Here is an 18,593-nt window from a genome sequence, read left to right on the forward strand (position 1 = left end):
AGTCTCTTTCCAATCTTTTAAACTCCATTATTTTATTGCAATCATTTAGCTTAAAATTAGTCTAATCACAAAACCAAACCTTTTTAGCAATCACATAAGCACTAAAGTAGAATTCAATTTTAAAAAACCTATAATTGTTTAGATCTCTTGAGACGATCCCTGCTCACTTCATACTCCATAGTATAAGTGTTTAGTGGTTTTATAAATTTTAAAATATGGTGCCCACTTGACATTATTTCTAAACCTAAAGTGTTGTGCATTATTTTGTGCACACGCTCGGTCGTACCATAGTTTTGGCACTGTTGCCGGGGATCAAACAGTTTTTAAAAGAATTGAATTAGACATTAGTTCTTTGTTGATTGTTTACTTTTAAGTCATTTTTATTTTTATTTTCTCATTTGATTTGTCAATTAGGTACTTGAAGGAAAGTAGAGCGAACGCTGGACTTGGAAGCAATTAAAAAAAAATTGAAGTTGCTTAAAGACCATTTATAAGTTTCTCTTTAATTTTTGTGCTTAATTGTTTATTGTCTTGCATGCTTTGGACAGCCCAAGTGGTGGCTTAATTTGAATTATTTTATTTTTAAGTCCAAGCATACCTTCTTGTAGAAGGCATCGGCCCATGTGGAGGCATTTATTTGTTTTAAGTGCATTGATATTATTGAGGAGTTTGGGAACATCGTATGTGGAGGTTGAAAAATTAAAGTGTTGGTGTGTTGACTACTCCTAGTGCATGCATGGTCGTAGATCACTTAATCGTCCTATTGCTCCTGTAATTCAAAATCTCGAAGTTTTTCTTCGGCATTTAAGAGGTAGTACTAAGGATAGTCATCCTAATCTTCCAAATTTTGATTTTCCAACACCTTTAATGGAAGACCCAATAGATCCAATTGAAGATCCCATTGTAGATCTTAGTTATGTGGATCATAATGGTGTGCACCACCCACCAGAAGTTCATATTGTGGATCCTCAAGGTGTGCATCCACCCTTGGGAATGTCACGACCAATTAATCCTGCTGTGCAACAACCTAATCTAGGGATGCCAAGGCCAAATGTTGTTCCCCCAATTGCTGAACAACAACAATAATATGTTCAAATAGCATACCCTCAACAAGATCAATTGGCATATCATCAGTAAGGTCAAATACCATATCCTCCTCTCAATCCTCTTAATTCTCCAATGGTCCTTAGGGATCATTACACTCCAAATCAATATAATGCACCCACTTGCATTCAATTGCCAAATTTCCGTGCTCATCATTATGAGATTAAGGCTTCCACCATTAACATGTGCCCCCTTTTCTATTGGTTGAGCAATGAAGAGCCTTATAAACGTTTAGATGAGTTCTTGGAAGTCTGTTCCACCGTGAAAATCATGGATGTACCGGAAGAAATCCTTAAAATAAAGCTTTTCCCTTTCACTCTTCGGGATAAAGCTAAATATTGGTTTAACAACTTGCAGTCAAATACAATCACCTCTTGGGCACAACTGCAACAAGAGTTCCTAAAAAAGTACTATCCCGTGAGTTGAACTGATTCAATGAGAACTTCCATTTGTGAATTTAAACAAGAAGAAGGAGAACCCCTTCATGGAGCATGGGAACGTTTGAATGACTTGCTACGGAAGTGTTCACATCATGACATTCCTAAGTGGCAATTGGTTCAATGTTTCTTTTCAAGTTTATCTGATGCTAATAAGGGCATTGTTGATGCTTCTTGTGGCGGAAGCTACATAGAAAGAAATGAAGATAAAATTAGGCATCTTTTTGAAAAAATGAGTGCAAACTCAATGCATAGATCTTCATCTTCTAGGGGTGGTCACCTAACAATTGTGGGAGGAAAAAAAGTTCTAAATCAAATAGACTCTTCCATGGAAATTGCCGCTGAGGTCAAAAATCTTACTCAAAGGTTTGATAAATTCCTTTTGAATCAAGGTCCGGCAATTCAATCTTATCCTCACCATTCCGATGAAATGTATATGACTTGTTCTAGTTACACTCACCATACTTAAAATTGCCCTCTTGGAGAAATCATACCAAGTGAGTCTCAAGAACAAGCAAATGCAGCTTTCATTCATCAAGGGAACAACCCTTATTCCAATATTTACAATCCGGGGTCGAAAAATTATCCAAACTTTGCATGGAGAAATCAAGGAGACAGTGCAAACCCTCCTCAAACTCAAGGTTACCAAGTAAAGTATGTTCCCCCACATCTCCAAAATAAAAAATAGAATTCTTAAGGTTACCATCCTTCATTCTATCCTTACAATGTGAATCACTACTCTCATCCTGAAGCATCAAATTCTCAATACTCTCATCCTCAAGCATTAAATTCTCAATCTTACTCTAATCCAAATCAAGCACCTCCTAAGAGTCCTGCTTTTGAGGATAAGGTCTTGCAAGCCTTAGGTGATCGTCGAAAAGATAATCAATTGTTTCATTCTCACTCTCAATCAATTGCAAAGCTTGAAGCTCAAATCGGGCAATTAGTTAATTCTTTAAATGTAAGAGAGAAAGGTAAGTTGCCTAGTCAAACTGAGACCAATCCTAAGGGGCAATTTATGGCGCAAGCAAGTCCTTCTTCAGAATTTTCTGGAAATGAGCAAGTTCAAACAATTACTACCTTGAGGAGTGGTAGAAAAGTGGATAATAAGGTAGAGGTACCTCAGGAGGATAGTGAATTGACACAACCTAGTGGTTGCATCCATCCCATTCAAAATCCTATTTCTACTCCCTTAGATGATAGTGGTTCCAAAAAGGACATTCCATCATCTTCATCATCACCTCCCCAATTAGAGAAGCCTTATGAGCCAAAAGCTCCATTTCCTCAAGCTTTGAGAGAGACTTCATTATTGGGAGACAAGAAGAAAAAATTCATGACATGATGGAAGTGTTTAAACAAGTGAAAATTAATCTTCCTCTTCTAGATGCAATTAGGCAAATTCCACCATATGCAAAGTTCTTGAAAGACTTGTGCACACAAAAGAGGAAGAGTAAGGGAAGAGACCTTAAGAAAGTGCTTTTAACGGAACAAGTGAGTTCCATCATTCTGTCTAACACTCCTCCTAAGTTCAAGGATCCGAGTGCTCTGACCATTTCTTATGTTATTGGAAACCAAGAGATTCGTAGAGCTCTCCTTGATTTAGGTGCAAGTATCAATCTCATTCCATACTCAGTTTACTTGCAATTAGGATTAGGGGACTTGAAGCCAACATCGGTAGTAATCCAACTAGCCGATAGATCAATTAAGAAACCGAGGGGAATTGTTGAGGACATCTTGATTAAGGTTGATAAATTTTATTTCCCGGTTGATTTTGTGGTACTTGATACTGAACCAGTCCCTAATCTTACCAATCACATTCCAGTTATCCTAGGAAGACCATTTCTTGCCACTGCTAATGCCACCATTAATTGTAGATCAGGCATTATGGACATCTCTTTTGGCAACATAATGGTTAAGCTTAATGTTTTTAATGCGAGTCATCATCCCACAGATGAAGACGAGTGTTTCCTAGTGGATATTTTGGATGAAACCATAGAGGAGACTCTTCCCTCTATTATATCTAAGGACCCTCTTGAGGCATGCCTTTGTGAAATGTTTGAAAGTTATGGTTTTGACACAGAATGATCCATAAGTGAGGTGAATGCTTTGAGGGACTCTGTAGCCACTTTGGATTTCTCACCTTGGAAAAGCAAGAAAGAACCTCTTCCTTTACTCTCTAATACTCCACCAGTTCCTTCACTCATCTCTCCTCATATTCTTAAGCTTAAGCCCCTTCCATCAAATCTGAAATGCGCCTTCTTAGGCCCAAAAGAGACTCTTCTGGTCATCATTGCTTCAAATCTTGAAAATGAACTAGAGAATGATCTTTTGGAAGTGCTTAAAGCTAACAAAGAAGCCATTGGATGGAGTGTGGATGACCTAAAAGGCATTGAACCTTCTATTGGTATGCATCGCATACACATGGAAGAGGATGAAAGGCCATTTAGGGATGCTCAAAGGAGATCGAACCCAAATATGAAGGAAGTTGTCATGAAGGAGGTTGTGAAACTTCTAGATGCAGAAATCATTTATCCTATCTCTAATTCCAAGTGGGTTAGTCCAACTCAAGTGGTTCCCAAAAAGTCGGGAATCACAGTTGTTGAAAATGTTAAGGGTGATCTCATTTCGAAACGCACCACCACTTCGTGGCGTGTTTGCATAGATTACGAAAAGCTGAATTCTGCCACTAGGAAGGACCATTTTCCATTACCTTTCATTGATCAAATCTTAGAAAGATTGGGTGGGCAATAATATTGTTGCTTCCTAGATGGTTACTCGGGTTACAATCAAGTGGCCCTAGATCCATTGGATCAAGAAAAGACCACATTCACATGTCCTTTAGATACATTAGCTTATCGACGGATGCCATTTGGATTGTGCAATGCTCCTGCCACTTTCCAAAGGTGTATGATGTCAATTTTTTTGGACATAGTGGAGAAGTATTTAGAAGTCTTCATGGATGACTTCTTGGTTTTTGGGTCCTTATTTGATTCGTGTCTCCAAAATCTCAAAAAAGTGCTTCAAAGATGTCATGAGACTAATCTTGTGTTAAGTTGGGAAAAAAGCCATTTCATGGTTCAAGAAGGAATCGTGCTTGGACATGTCATCTCTAAAAGAGGAATAGAAGTAGATAGAGCGAAAGTTGAGCTGATTTCTGAATTGTCTCCACCTACTACGGTGAGAGAAATCCGCTCATTTCTAGGATATGCCGGTTTTTATCGCTGGTTCATCAAAGACTTTAGCAAAATTGCTAGACCCTTGTGCAACCTTCTTGCCAAGGAGACTCCATTTGTCTTTGATGAAGCATGCCTAAATGTTTTTCATTAACTTCACACTCTTCTCTTATCCGCTCCCATCATGCAACCTCCAAATTGGTCCTTACCATTTGAGATTATGTGTAATGCTTCCGACTTCACAATGGGTGTTGTCTTGGGGCAAAGGGTAGGTAAGCTACCATGTGCTATATACTATGTGAGTAAGACTTTCTCAGGTGCCCAATTGAACTATTCTACCACCGAGAAAGAATTACTTGCCGTAGTATATGCCCTTGATAAATTTCGGTCATAACTCTTAGGATCCAAGGTAATTGTGTTTTCTGATCATGCCACTCTTAGGCATCTTTTAATGAAAAAGGAAACCAAACCTCGCTTGATAAGATGGATACTACTTCTTCAAGAATTTGACTTTGAAATCAAGGACAAAAAGGGCTCCGACAATGTTGTTGCCGATCATCTGTCTAGATTAATGGTTGAATCTTTTCTAAATCTTGAAATTCATGAATCATTTCTGGATGAACAACTCTTTCAAATCTCAAATGGGACGTTGCCTTGGTTCGCCGACATTGTTAACTATCTTCCAACCGGTAAATTTCCCATTAATTGGTTAAAACAAGAAAAGGACCAATTCTTTGCTAACATTCGGAAATACTATTATGAAGATCCCATTCTATTTCGTTATTGCCCGGATCAAATAATAAAGAGATGTGTGCCGAAAAGTGAAGTTCCGAGCATCCTTGTAAACAGTTGCTTGTGGTGGGCATTTTAGTGGAAAAAAGACCGCTTTGAAGGTTCTTTAAAGTGGGCTCTTCTGGCCCACTATCCACCGAGATGACTATAACTTTTGCAAGGTATGTGTTCGGTCCCAAAAGTTAGGATCAATGTCAAAGAGAGACATGATGCCTTTAACTTCAGTCTTTGTGGTTGAAATCTTTGATGTATGGGGAATAGATTTTATGGGACCATTCCCAATGTCTTATGGCTTTCAATACATTCTTGTTGCCATTGATTATGTGTCAAAGTGGGTTGAGGCTTGTGCACCCAAAACGAATGACCACTCCGTGGTAATTGCATTTGTCAAATCAAATATTTTTGCTCGTTTTGGTATACCAAGGGCCATGATAAGTGATGGAGGAAAACAATTCTATAATCAATTCTTAAAGAAACTCTTTTTGAAATACTCTGTCACACATAAAGTGGCCATTCCCTACCATCCACAAACAAGTGGGCAAGTCGAAGTATCTAATAGGGAAATCAAGCATATTCTTGAGAAAACTGTCAATCCGACCCAAAAAGATTGGTCAAGAAAATTGAATGATGCTTTGTGGGCTTATCGGACAGCTTACAAGACTCCAATAGGCATGTCACCATATAGACTTGTTTATGGGAAGCCTTGTCATCTTCCGGTTGAGCTAGAACACAAAGCACTTTGGGCAATAAAAAGGCTTAACTTTGATCTTGATAAGGCTAGAAAGGACCGTTTGCTACAACTTAATGAGCTAGAGGAATTAAGAATTGATGCCTATAATAGTTCAAAAATCTACAAGGCAAGGACAAAAGCATTTCATGATAAATATATTGTGAAAAAGTGGGACAACCCTGGATTTTTCAACCTAGTGTGTCCTATGATGACCCGAACCAAGTCCAAGATATGGAAGCAAAAGCTAGAGTAATGGCCTCGAGAGTTGTACGTCATCCCCTAAGGTGCCAAGATGACTCCCCATGAAGCCACAGAACTCAAATGAACCAAGCAAATGAAGCAACAATGCCTAACTCGAAAAGAAATAAACCAAAGCCAAGATGGTTATTTCACACTGAAATGGGTGCCATCGTGTACACCATTGGAAATATAATGAAAAATAAATAAAGTTAGACTCAAGAATCGCCTGATTCTGAGCCCGGATTGAAAATATATGAAATTAAAACAATGTGGCCTTCTCCATTTAGGAGATGACCCGACCCTATCTCACTAGAACTGGAATAACTCCTACCACAGTTAGAGTTTAGATGAGTGGTTGGTACCATTGGAAAGCTAATTTCATGCTCTTAAAGTTAGGCTCAAGAATGAGCCGATTTGGATCAGAAATGAAGGAGTTATGACCTTCTGAAGTCGAAGTAACAAAGCTGACCAAGAAAACTAGAAGGAGAAGGTCCCAGGGGGATCGGTCAACCGAAATGCGACCATCAACCGGTCATAACTCAACCGTCGATCGGTTAAACCCCAATCATCGGTCGACCAAAATAAGGTTTTTCCTAAAAAGCCTATTGGAATGGTCTCGAGAGTATGTGTCAGCCGACTGATGGAGCTCCATCAGCCGACCGACGCCTCTGCTGCTGCTATGGGAAGCTATTGCAATGAGTGAAAATGGTGCTTGGGCCAATTCTAAAGTTCTACATGCTTTCTACATGATCCGAACAAGTTTCAAAACACTTTTTAGGCCCGTTCAAACATCTAAAACAAGCCAAAACAAGGAGAATCTCAAATGACACTCTCATGCATGAATTTTCATGAAAATTCAAGAAAATTGCCTAAAAATAGGTCAGAAGTTGAAACTCAAGAGTTTTACGCAATGTGGACATGCACGCAAACGTTAAAAGACATTTAGAAAGCGTCCCAATGGTCCGCGGCCTCAAAATGACCCCAATGCAAAATATGACCACTCTACGGCCAAAAATGCCTAAAAATACAACGAATGGAACTAAAATGCAAAACCTAGAATGAAATGGTGTTTGGCCCTTGGCCACACCTCATACATGATCACAGAAGCCTTATGAAAGAAACGGAATGAAATTCCCACACCCATGCGAAAGTTATGAAGCAATGACTTCGCATTTATCAATATTTTCATAATAAACCTTGAAAACAAAAGTGCATGGTGTACAAGATACATGTCATTGGCCTCCGGCCTCATCTTATACATGTCAAATACATTAAAACAAGTGTACTTATGTACACTTTACATATACGAATCAAAGAATACAAATTTAGACAAATAAGGCTACAAAATGGCATTTCATGCCAACATTTACAATAATTGAAACCTTCAAGGCTACAAATCATCCAAGCAATATGAGAATCTCGAACCTTGATTCTTGTACCTGAAAAATGTCCCCACTACGTGGGTGAGTAACATAAAGCTACTCGTACGAGATGAGCATGCATCGACCTAGCATTCTACAATTATATCACCTTAAGGTGAAACATGTTAACAGGGCTCATGCCACCTAACGTCTATGTCAAAGTGAGACTCAGGGATCATCCTAAGCTACTCATGCAATTGAAATGAACAACGACATACAAGTATACATGCTCACAAGTACACTAAACCGTATTAAAAAATGATACACAACATATAAGCATATATGTTCAAGTACTCTAAATCATGTTAAACAAGAAAAGCAATATCCAACATACATACACAAGTATTCGATATACATATAGAGTACTCATAAATCAAGTATACAAACATGAGTATACTAAGCTAAACAATTACGCATAAGACAAGTATACATGGTACAAGTATACTAAGATAAATAAATATGCACAAGACAAGTATACATGGCACAAGTATACTAAGATAATAAACAAATACGCACAAGACAAGTATACATGGCACAAGTATACTAAAATGAAACATGGGACAAGTATACAGGTACAAGTATACTAAATAGGATTCAAATACCCAAAGTAAGCATCAATTCTCAAGCTACAAGTAATCCATCATTAACAACTTGAAATCAAATGCGAAATCAAATAGTGGAAAGACTAGGATACTTGGCTGCAGACCAATCGAGTTATTCCAGTTTACTAGCCCGCAAGGTACTACCTAATGCGCATGTGTATAAGTTATTTCGGGTAATTACGACCCACAAGGTACTACCTACTACGCACTTCATTTGACTTAGGAAACTCACGAGTCCGTACTAGGGCCAAACCCTAGCCATCACATGAACATGATCCTTACAAGCCTCCAAAAATAATAAGTTCAAAACTTATGCAAAATCAATAAGTTAAACCAAACTTATACATCTCAAATAATGTCTAGGAATGAATTTACATGCACATGCAAGGTTGAATCCACACAAACTATGTCCTAGAGTTCAAGTCTACAATGACATTCGCAATGTCGAATCTTCAGTGTGCAATTCGTTACACGCTATGACAATTTCATTTTAATATTAAAATGCAATCTCATCCAAACGATCCCAAATTCAAATTTGTTAAACAACATGGTATGGTCACTACGCAAACCAACTCAAAAACTAATTTGGATCATTGAGACAACAAAGTAATGTTTAATTGAAACATGGTAATTAAACCTCTAGATTTTCTAAAACAACCCCAAATGGCCCCAAATGGAATATATACAAGTGAACAAGCCCAAGTCACAACCATTATCAAGTTAAAACTCAATCAAACTAGTGGAACCATTAATTAGATTTTTAATTAATTCATTTAATTCAAAATCTCTAGATTTATAAACTCATCCAAATGCTCTCAATTTAACATAGGTTAGAGAACATGCCAAGGCCTATTTTAATCTCACATTACAAGTTGATTTCATGCTTGTTTCAACTATGTGAATTAAACTTTCATAAAAGATAAATATTAAATAAGTTTTGCAATTCTTATTCAAATGCTCCAAATTTAATATATGTTACACAACTCACGAAGGCCTAATTTACTAGCATGCCACAATTTAATTCTAAACTATATACCATCATTAGAATTACATCCTAAACAAAGAAAATAAATAAATTAAATTCTAAAAACTTGAATAAGGCATACTCACAAGTTGTATATGCTTATAAAATAATTAATAGAACAATAATATAAACCTAAGACATCCCTTACCTCAATTTGGGATGAAAATCTCAAATCCCTACCGAAAGAAAAGTGCTCTGAATTCGACGAAACTCCTAGGTTTTGTCGGGGACAACACGATCTACATGAACCCCCAAGAAGCCCCATCAAAATCACAACTTGACTTTAAACCCGAACTCAAGAAATGACCAAAACGAGATTCCAATCGGTGAAATCGGAGGCCTCGCCAAGGCGAACATAAAACACTAAGGCGCGACAACATTTCACTCGAGGGAAGTGGTCGGAAAAAGAAGAAGAAGGGTGGAAGCCCCTTTGCAGCCATGGCTACCAGCCAAGAGAGAGGAGAGAGAGAAGAAAATCTAATTTTTTTCTCTTTAAGTCCCCTATTTATAGAAAAACCCTAAAAGTGCCCCGAAAGGGCCCCGTCGGGTCCGGAAAAGTGGAATTTGAGCAGACGCGCTTAAATGGTGAAAATGAGAAAATATGAACAACAGAAGAAACAGCGTCAAAAATCGAGTCCCGAGAAAAGAGATATGCCCCAAACAAGTTCGGCGACAACCGGGGCCAAAAACCCTGAAACTGGAGAAAAACAACTAGAAGGAAATTCTAAGAGTACGCAACTCAACGAAATGTGAAAATGAATCCCGTACGAGGATCCAGGCTCAAAACAACGCATTTTGTAATAACTTTCATTAATTGCACAATGGCCCCTACAAAAAGGGTTAACTGCAAAACTGCCCCAGAATGAAAATATCTTCTAAAAGATATTTTCTTAGATACCCCTGAAATAAAATATCTTCAAAAGATATTTACGAAAAACACCCCAAGAAAAGAAAAAGATTCTGAAAAACTATACATCCATGCCCCTGTGGGCACCGGGAACAACCAGAGTACTTTACTGCAAAAGTAAATATACGTATTTCGTGGAAACCACTTAGAATGATGATACGTGAAGTCAAAAACCAACTCCGAACACAAGGAGTGAGGTTATGCCAACGAAGTGACAAATGGGGAAAAGACAAAATAGGGAAAAGGACAAAACAAGGAAAAGGGCGAAAAGTGAATAGTGTTGAAAAAAGAAAAATGTGGAAATGACTCGGTCCTCAAAGGAAGTTGTCAATCCAAAGGAAAGAGTCTCAAAAACCATTTCCGAGCACTCAAGACGACACTAAACGATGAGAAACTGAACTTAGAAAAAGGAATTTCAACGAAAAAAAATTCATTCGTAAAATCCTAAGGAAAAAGGAAAGGAAGGAAACGACCGGGTCATTACAACCTACCCTCCTTAAAGAAATTTCATCCCCGAAATCAGGAACATTCCTAGAAGAATCAAAGAAGGACCGTACACAAGGTCACACCAAGGAACAGATCATAAAGTACCCAAGGACAACTCCAAAGGTCTCGAGATCAACGAAGGGACACGAAACCACTAACCATGAGACACGTCTCCAACGAATTGACATTCTAACCCAATGTCAACCACCCAAAGGAGATCAAGGCAACTACACATCGAAACAAGGAAAACAACCAGAAGCAACATGGCAGCATGAATACTAACTAGAACCCGCCCACAACGTACCCAAGGTGCGGCAGCATCGACAGCATCGAGCACCCGCCCACACTTACATTACTAGCTAGGTAATGCAATGTAGCATTGACGGCAACTAGCACTCGCCCACACACAAGCATAACAATATAAAGCCCTAATTCGTGATCTGCCCTCAACAAGCTTACCCGTGAAACCTATCGATACAAATGACATCAATGTCAAACATTCATTACCAAAAGCACCACGGAAACCAGGCATTTTGTGAGAGTTGAGATATGGTCCAAAGATGTCCGACCGGACCATCCTGGCCAATCCCAAAACTCTGACAACAATACCATAGGTACTGCTATGCTTAAGGCCTCAAATCCTCAATACCAGAAAACTGACAATCCCAAGTCTCAAAACACCATTGTCAACCACATCAGTCACGAATCCAAAGCCTGACAAGTCTATGCCCTCAAGCTAATGGATCAAACTTTACAAAATCAAACGATATCATCATCGCCCTAGCCACAACGACTCCCAACAAGACAATGCACCCAAAATCCTCCACGTCATCGTAAAGCTGACCTACCACAAGGCTACACCTAGGAATCAAGACATCGAACCAAGCTCACACACATAATCCCGACAACCAAGGTCATACAACCCCCAATATAGTGCGGAATGATAAAAAAAAGGAATGAACTAATACGGCAATTAGTCATGAAACATATATACATATGCAAGCATACATTCACAAGTATATTAAGAAATATCGAAATGGAAATACAATACATGTGTACAAGTATACATCCACAGGTATACGAAACAGTACTAAATCCATAGTAAACAAGTATACAAGCTCAAGTATACTAAACCAAAACGAACTGAAATATATACAACGCGCAAGTACACTAGGTACAAGTATATTAAATGTTAATGAAAATCCATGCACCAATCAACTAAACACAAAGTATACAAGGGCAATCAAATATACTACCTATCACATATGGGTCAAGTATCAGAGACATACTACACATCGCCTATGACGCTAGCATGACAAGTAGATATAGCAATGAAAAACACATCATCTATACCAGCACATAACTATCAAATAGTCACATCCCCTAACATGTTTCTAAGGCATGCTCAAAACAATAAGGCATATAAAAATGTAGGAATGACTATGCAATTAACAATCCCGCAAAATCATAAGCAAGAAGGGATGAAATGCCTCTCAAAAGGACAAACTTACAAAAAGGAATCTCCAAAAACCTAGATAGTCCCAATCTCTCACCGTGAGGAAATAAATCATCTCCAAGAATGAACACTAAGGTTTCTGAAACAAAGAGCCTACAAGTCTTTCCCAAGACTGACTTAAACCCAAGGTGGAATCCTAACACCACACAAAACAAACAACAATGTAATGGATAGTCCCAATACTAACCATTACGAGACACCAACAGAAGAAATCAACTCAAGGCACCAATGAGTTCGATAAGGACTCCACAAGATCCTATCGGAACCTTAAACTCAAAATCCTAAGTCTCTAAGGATGAGGGAGAGTAATTAATTGCACCAATGCAATTAATTACATGAAAACACTCACACCCCAACCTTAGCTTGTAAGAGTTGTCCAAGGCAAGACAAGAAGAATTCCAGGTCAACATACTTATCAAATCCCTAACCATCACTCTAAGAAGAAAGACACGAGAACCCCGCCGTTGAGGCTCAAGAAAACAAACCTCCAAATCCCCAAGGAAGGACTCGAGTCAATCCGACTCATTGTCCCATGACGCTAGAAACAAGACCCTAATGACGTTATTACATCAAGGTCACCACGAAATCCCAAGAGATGATGCCCTAGCATCAATCTCAACCAACCAAGCTGGAACAACCCACAATGCCTAAACAAGACATAAAAGTAAGCAGTTAACACGAAATATAGTAATGGACTACATACTCACACAAGTAGAAAGAAATCACACAAGGCATGTCAATGTATGTATCATACAGTCATGCTAAGGATAACAAGCACATACAATACGCTAAAGTAGACAAGCATAACCAACATGCTAAGCAGACAAGCGTAAATCAATATGCAAAAGCAGACAAGCATATACAATGTACTGAAACCGACAAGCATATACAGTATGATAAGGCAGACAAGCACGTACAACATGCTAAGACCTACAAGTATATACAACGTACTAAGGTAAACAAGCACATGTATCATGCTGAGACAGTTACAGTAAACTTCTAAACATACGTCCACATAAGTACGTAAACATGTTATCAAGAAGCAACTAAACACATAGAGCATGGCAACACAAGCATGATATGCACCCAAAACCCGTCGTCTTAAGGTTTTCGAACCTAGGAGCTATGATACCACCTGTGACGACCCTGAATTTTTTAACCTAGTGTATCCTGTGATAACCCAAACCGAGTCCAAGATGCGGAAGCAAAAGATAGAGTAATGGCCTCGAGAGATGTACGTCATCCCCTAAGGTGCCAAGATGACTCCCCATGAAGCCACAGAACTCAAATGAGCCAAGCAAATGAAACAATAATGCCTAACTCGAAAAGAAATAAACCAAGGGCAAGATGGTCATTTCATAGTGAAATGGGTGCCACCATGCACACCATTGGAAAGCCAATGAAAAATAAACAAAGTTAGACTAAAGAATCACCTGATTCTGAGCCCAGACGGAAAAGATATGAAATTAAAACAAAGTGGCCTTCTCCATTTAAGAGATGCCCCGACCTTATCTCACTAGAACTGGAATAACTCCCACCACAGTTGGATTTTAGATGAGTGGTTGGTACCCTTGGAAAGCTAATTTCATGCTCTTGAAGTTAGGCTCAAGAATGAGCTAATTTGGATCAGAAATGAAGGAGTTATGACCTTCTGAAGTCGAAGTAACAAAGCTGACCAAGAAAAATGGAAGGAGAAGGTCCCAGGGAGGATTGGTCGTCAGAAATGCAACCATTAGCCGGCCGTAACTCAACCATCGGTCGGCCGAACCCTAATCATCGGTCGGCCGAAATAAGGTTTTTCCTAAAAAGCCTACTGGAATGGTCTCTAGAGTATGTGTCAGCCGACCGATGAAGCTCCACCAGCCGACCGACGCCTCTGCTGCTGCTATGGGAAGCTGCTGCAATGAGTGGAAATGGTGCTTGGGCCAATTCTAGAGTTCTACATGCTTTCTCCATGATCTGAACAAATTTCAAAACACTTTCTAGGCCCGTTCAAACATCTAAAACAAGACAAAACAAGGAGAAGCTTAAATTACACTCTCATGCATGAATCTTCATGAAAATTCATGAAAATTGCCTAAAAATAGGTCAGAAGTTGAAACTCAAGAGTTTTATGCAATGAGGACATGCACGCAAACGTAAAATGACATTTAGGACACGTCCCAATAGTCCGCAGCCTCAAAATGACCCTAATGCAAAATATGACCTCTCTACGGCCAAAAAAGCCTAAAAATACAATGAATGGAACTAAAATGCAAAACCTAGAACGAAATGGTGTTTAGCCCTTGGCCACACCTCCTACATGATCATAGAAGCCTTATAAAAGAAACGGAATGAAATTCCCACACCCGATGCAAAAGTTATGAAGCAATAACTTCGCATTTCTCAATATTTTCATAATAAACCTTGAAAACTAAAGTGCATGGTATACAAGATACATGTCATTGGCCTCCAGCCTCATCTTATACATGTCAAATACCTTAAAACGAATGTACTTATGTACACTTTACACATACGAATCAAAGAATACGAATTTAGACAAATAAGGCTACAAAATGGCATTTCATGCCAACTTTTACAAGAATTGAAACCTTCAAGGCTACAAATCATCCAAGCAATATGAGAATCTCGAACCTTGATTCCTGTACCTGAAAAATGTCCCCACTACGTGGATGAGTAACATAAAGCTACTCGTAGAAGATGAGCATGCATCGACCTAGCATTTTAGAATTATATCACCTTAAGGTGAAACATATTAACGGGGCTCATGCCACCTAACGTCTATGTCAAAGTGAGACTCAGGGATCATCCTAAGCTACTCAAGCAATTGAAAAGAACAACGACATACAAGTATACATGCTCACTAGTACACTAAACCATATTAAAACATGATACACGACATACAAGTATATATGTTCAAGTACAATAAATCATGTTAAACAAGAAAAGCAATTTCCAACATACATACACAAGTATTCGATATACATATAGAGTACTCATAAATCAAGTATACAAATATGAGTATACTAAGCTAAACAATGGTATAAGTATAAGTATAAGTATAAGTATACTTATACATGGTATAAGTATACTAAGATAAACAAATACGTACAAGACAAGTATACATGGCACAAGTATACTAAGATAAACAAATACGCACAAGACAAGTATACATGGCACAAGTATACTAAGATAAACAAATACGCACAAGACAAGTATACATGGCACAAGTATACTAAGATAAACAAATACGCACAAGACAAGTATACATGGCATAAGTATACTAAAATGAAACATGGGACAAGTATACAAGTACAAGTATACTAAATAGGATTTAAATACCCAAAGTAAGCATCAATTCTCAAGCTACAAGTAATCCATGATTAACAACTTGAAATCAAATGCGAAATCAAATAGTGGAAAGACTAGGATACTTGGCTGCAGACCAATCGAGTTATTCCAGTTTACTAGCCCGCAAGGTACTACCTAATGCGTATGTGTATAAGTTATTTTGGGTAATTACGACCCACAAGGTACTACCTACTGCGCACTTCATTTGACTTAGGAAACTCACGAGTCCGTACTAGGGCCAAACCCTAGCCATCACATGAACACGATCCTTACAAGCCTCCAAAAACAACAAGTTCAAAACTTATGCAAAATCAATAAGTTAAACCAAACTTATACATCTCAAATAATGTCTAGGAATGAATTTACATGCACATGCAAGGTTGAATCCACACAAACCATGTCCTAGAGTTCAAGTCTACAATGACATTCAAAATGTCGAATCTTCAGTGTGCAATTCGTTACACGCTAGGACAATTTCATTTCAATATTAAAATGCAATCTCATCCAAACGATCCCAAATTCAAATATGTTAAACAACATGGTATGGTCACTACGCAAACCAACTCAAAAACTAATTTGGATCATTGAGACAACAAAGTAATGTTTAATTGAAACATGGTAATTAAATCTCCAGATTTTCTAAAACAACCCCAAATGGCCCCAAATAGAATATATACAAGTGAACAAGCCCAAGTCACAACCATTATCAAGTTAAAACTCAATCAAACTAGTGGAACCATTAATTAGATTTTTAATTAATTCATTTAATTCAAAATCTCTAGATTTATAAACTTATCCAAATGCTCTCAATTTAACATAGGTTAGAGAACATGCCAAGGCCTATTTTAATCTCACATTACAAGTTGATTTCATGCTTGTTTCAACTATGTGAATTAAACTTTCATAAAAGATAAATATTAAATAAGTTTTGCAATTCTTATTCAAATGCTCCAAATTTAATATATGTTACACAACTCACCAAGGCCTAATTTACTAGCATGCCACAATTTAATTCTAAACTATATACCATCATTAGAATTAAATCCTAAACAAAGAAAATAAATAAATTAAATTCTAAAAACTTGAACAAGGCATGCTCACAAGTTGTATATGCTTATAAAACTATCAATACAACAATAATATAAACCTAAGACATCCCCTACCTCAATTTGAGATGAAAATCTCAAATCCCCACTAAAAGAAAAGTGCTCTGAATTCGACGAAACTCCTAGATATTGTCGGGGACAATACGATCTACATGAACCCCCAAGAAGCCCCATCAAAATCACAACTTGACTTCAAACCCGAACTCATGAAATGACCAAAACAAGATTCCAATCGGTGAAATCGAAGGCCTCGCAAGGCGAACATAAAACACTAAGGCACGACAACATTTCACTCGAGGGAAGTGGCCGAAAAAATAAGAAGAAGGGTGGCAGCCATGGCTGCTGGCCAAGAGAGAGGAGAGAGAGAAGAAAATCTGATTATTTTCTCTTTAAGTCCCTTATTTATAGAAAAACCCTAAAAGTGCCTCGAAAGGGCCTCGCCGGGTCCTAAAAAGTGGAATTTGAGCATACGCGTTCAAACTCTGTGAACAAAAAATATTTAAAATGAGAAAATATGAACAACGAAAGAAACGGCGTTGAAAACCGAGTCCCAAGCAGAGAGATATGCCTCGAACAAGTTCGGCGGCAACTGGGGCCAGAAACCTTGAAACTGGAGAAAAACAACCAGAGAGTACGCAACTCAAAGAAATGTGAAAATGAATCCCGTACGAGAATCCAGGCTCAAAACAACACATTTTACAATAACTTTCATTAATTGCACAATGGCTTTTACAAAAAGGGTTAACTGCAAAACTGCCCCAGAATGAAAATATCTTCCAAAAGATATTTTCTTAGATACCCCTGAAATAAAATATCTTCAAAAGATATTTACGAAAAACACCCCAAGAAAAGAAAAAGATTCTGAAAAATTATGCATCCATGCCCCTATGGGCACCGGGAGCAACCAGAGTACTTTACTACAAAAGTAAAGATACGTATTTCGTGGAAACCACTTAGAATGATGATACGTGAAGTCAAAAACCAACTCCGAACACAAGGAGTGAGGTTATGCCAACGAAGTGACAAACGGGGAAAAGACAAAATAGGGAAAAGGACAAAACAAGGAAAAGGACGAAAAGTGAATAGTGTCGAAAAAAGAAAAATGCGGAAATGACTCGGTCCTTAAAGGAAGTTGTCAATTCAAAGGAAAGAGTCTCAGAAACCATTTCCGAGCACTCAAGACGACACTAAACGATGAAAAACCGAACTTAGAAAAGGAATTTCAACGAAAAAAAATTCATCCGTAAAATCCTAAGGAAAAAGGAAAGGAAGGAAATGATCGGGTCATTACAAAAAGTCCTTTGAGGCTGGTCAAAAGGCTTAGTTATTAAACTCTAGGCTCAAATTCTTCCTTGGAAAGCTTCGAACCAAATGGAAAGGCCCTTATCAAATCATCTCCGTCTCACCTCATGGGACGGTCGAACTTAAAAATCTAAAAGATGATGGTACCTTCAAAGTTAATGGTCAAATGCTTAAACCATACATTGATGACCAAGCTCTTCAAAGAAATGTGGAATCCACTCTCTTGGTGGATCCCATTTACTTTGAAGATTGAGAGCATTTCACGTCTTTCTAGCGACGTTAAACACTAGTTGTATCGAGTTTCTCCTTCGTTGCATGTTAATTTACATTTTATTATTATTTTATTTTATTTCTTTTTCCTTTTGTACATTTATGCATTTTTAAATTCAAAAAGATAAAAAT

The 18,593-nt window shown here is 38.0% G+C and overlaps 1 non-coding gene across 1 annotated transcript; it reads right to left on the reverse strand.

The window, feature by feature from the left end:
• Window positions 1-1,536: 1,536 nt before the first annotated feature.
• Window positions 1,537-1,643, reverse strand: LOC132310845 (small nucleolar RNA R71). Its single transcript, XR_009482722.1, has one exon. It is a non-coding gene; the product is annotated as a small nucleolar RNA R71 (small nucleolar RNA).
• Window positions 1,644-18,593: the final 16,950 nt, after the last annotated feature.

The sequence above is a fragment of the Cornus florida genome, unplaced genomic scaffold (genome assembly GCF_030987335.1).
Source record: "Cornus florida cultivar Cherokee Brave unplaced genomic scaffold, ASM3098733v1 CherokeeBrave_3.0.0_Hap2_Chr05, whole genome shotgun sequence".
In the NCBI taxonomy this organism is placed as follows: Eukaryota; Viridiplantae; Streptophyta; class Magnoliopsida; order Cornales; family Cornaceae; genus Cornus; species Cornus florida.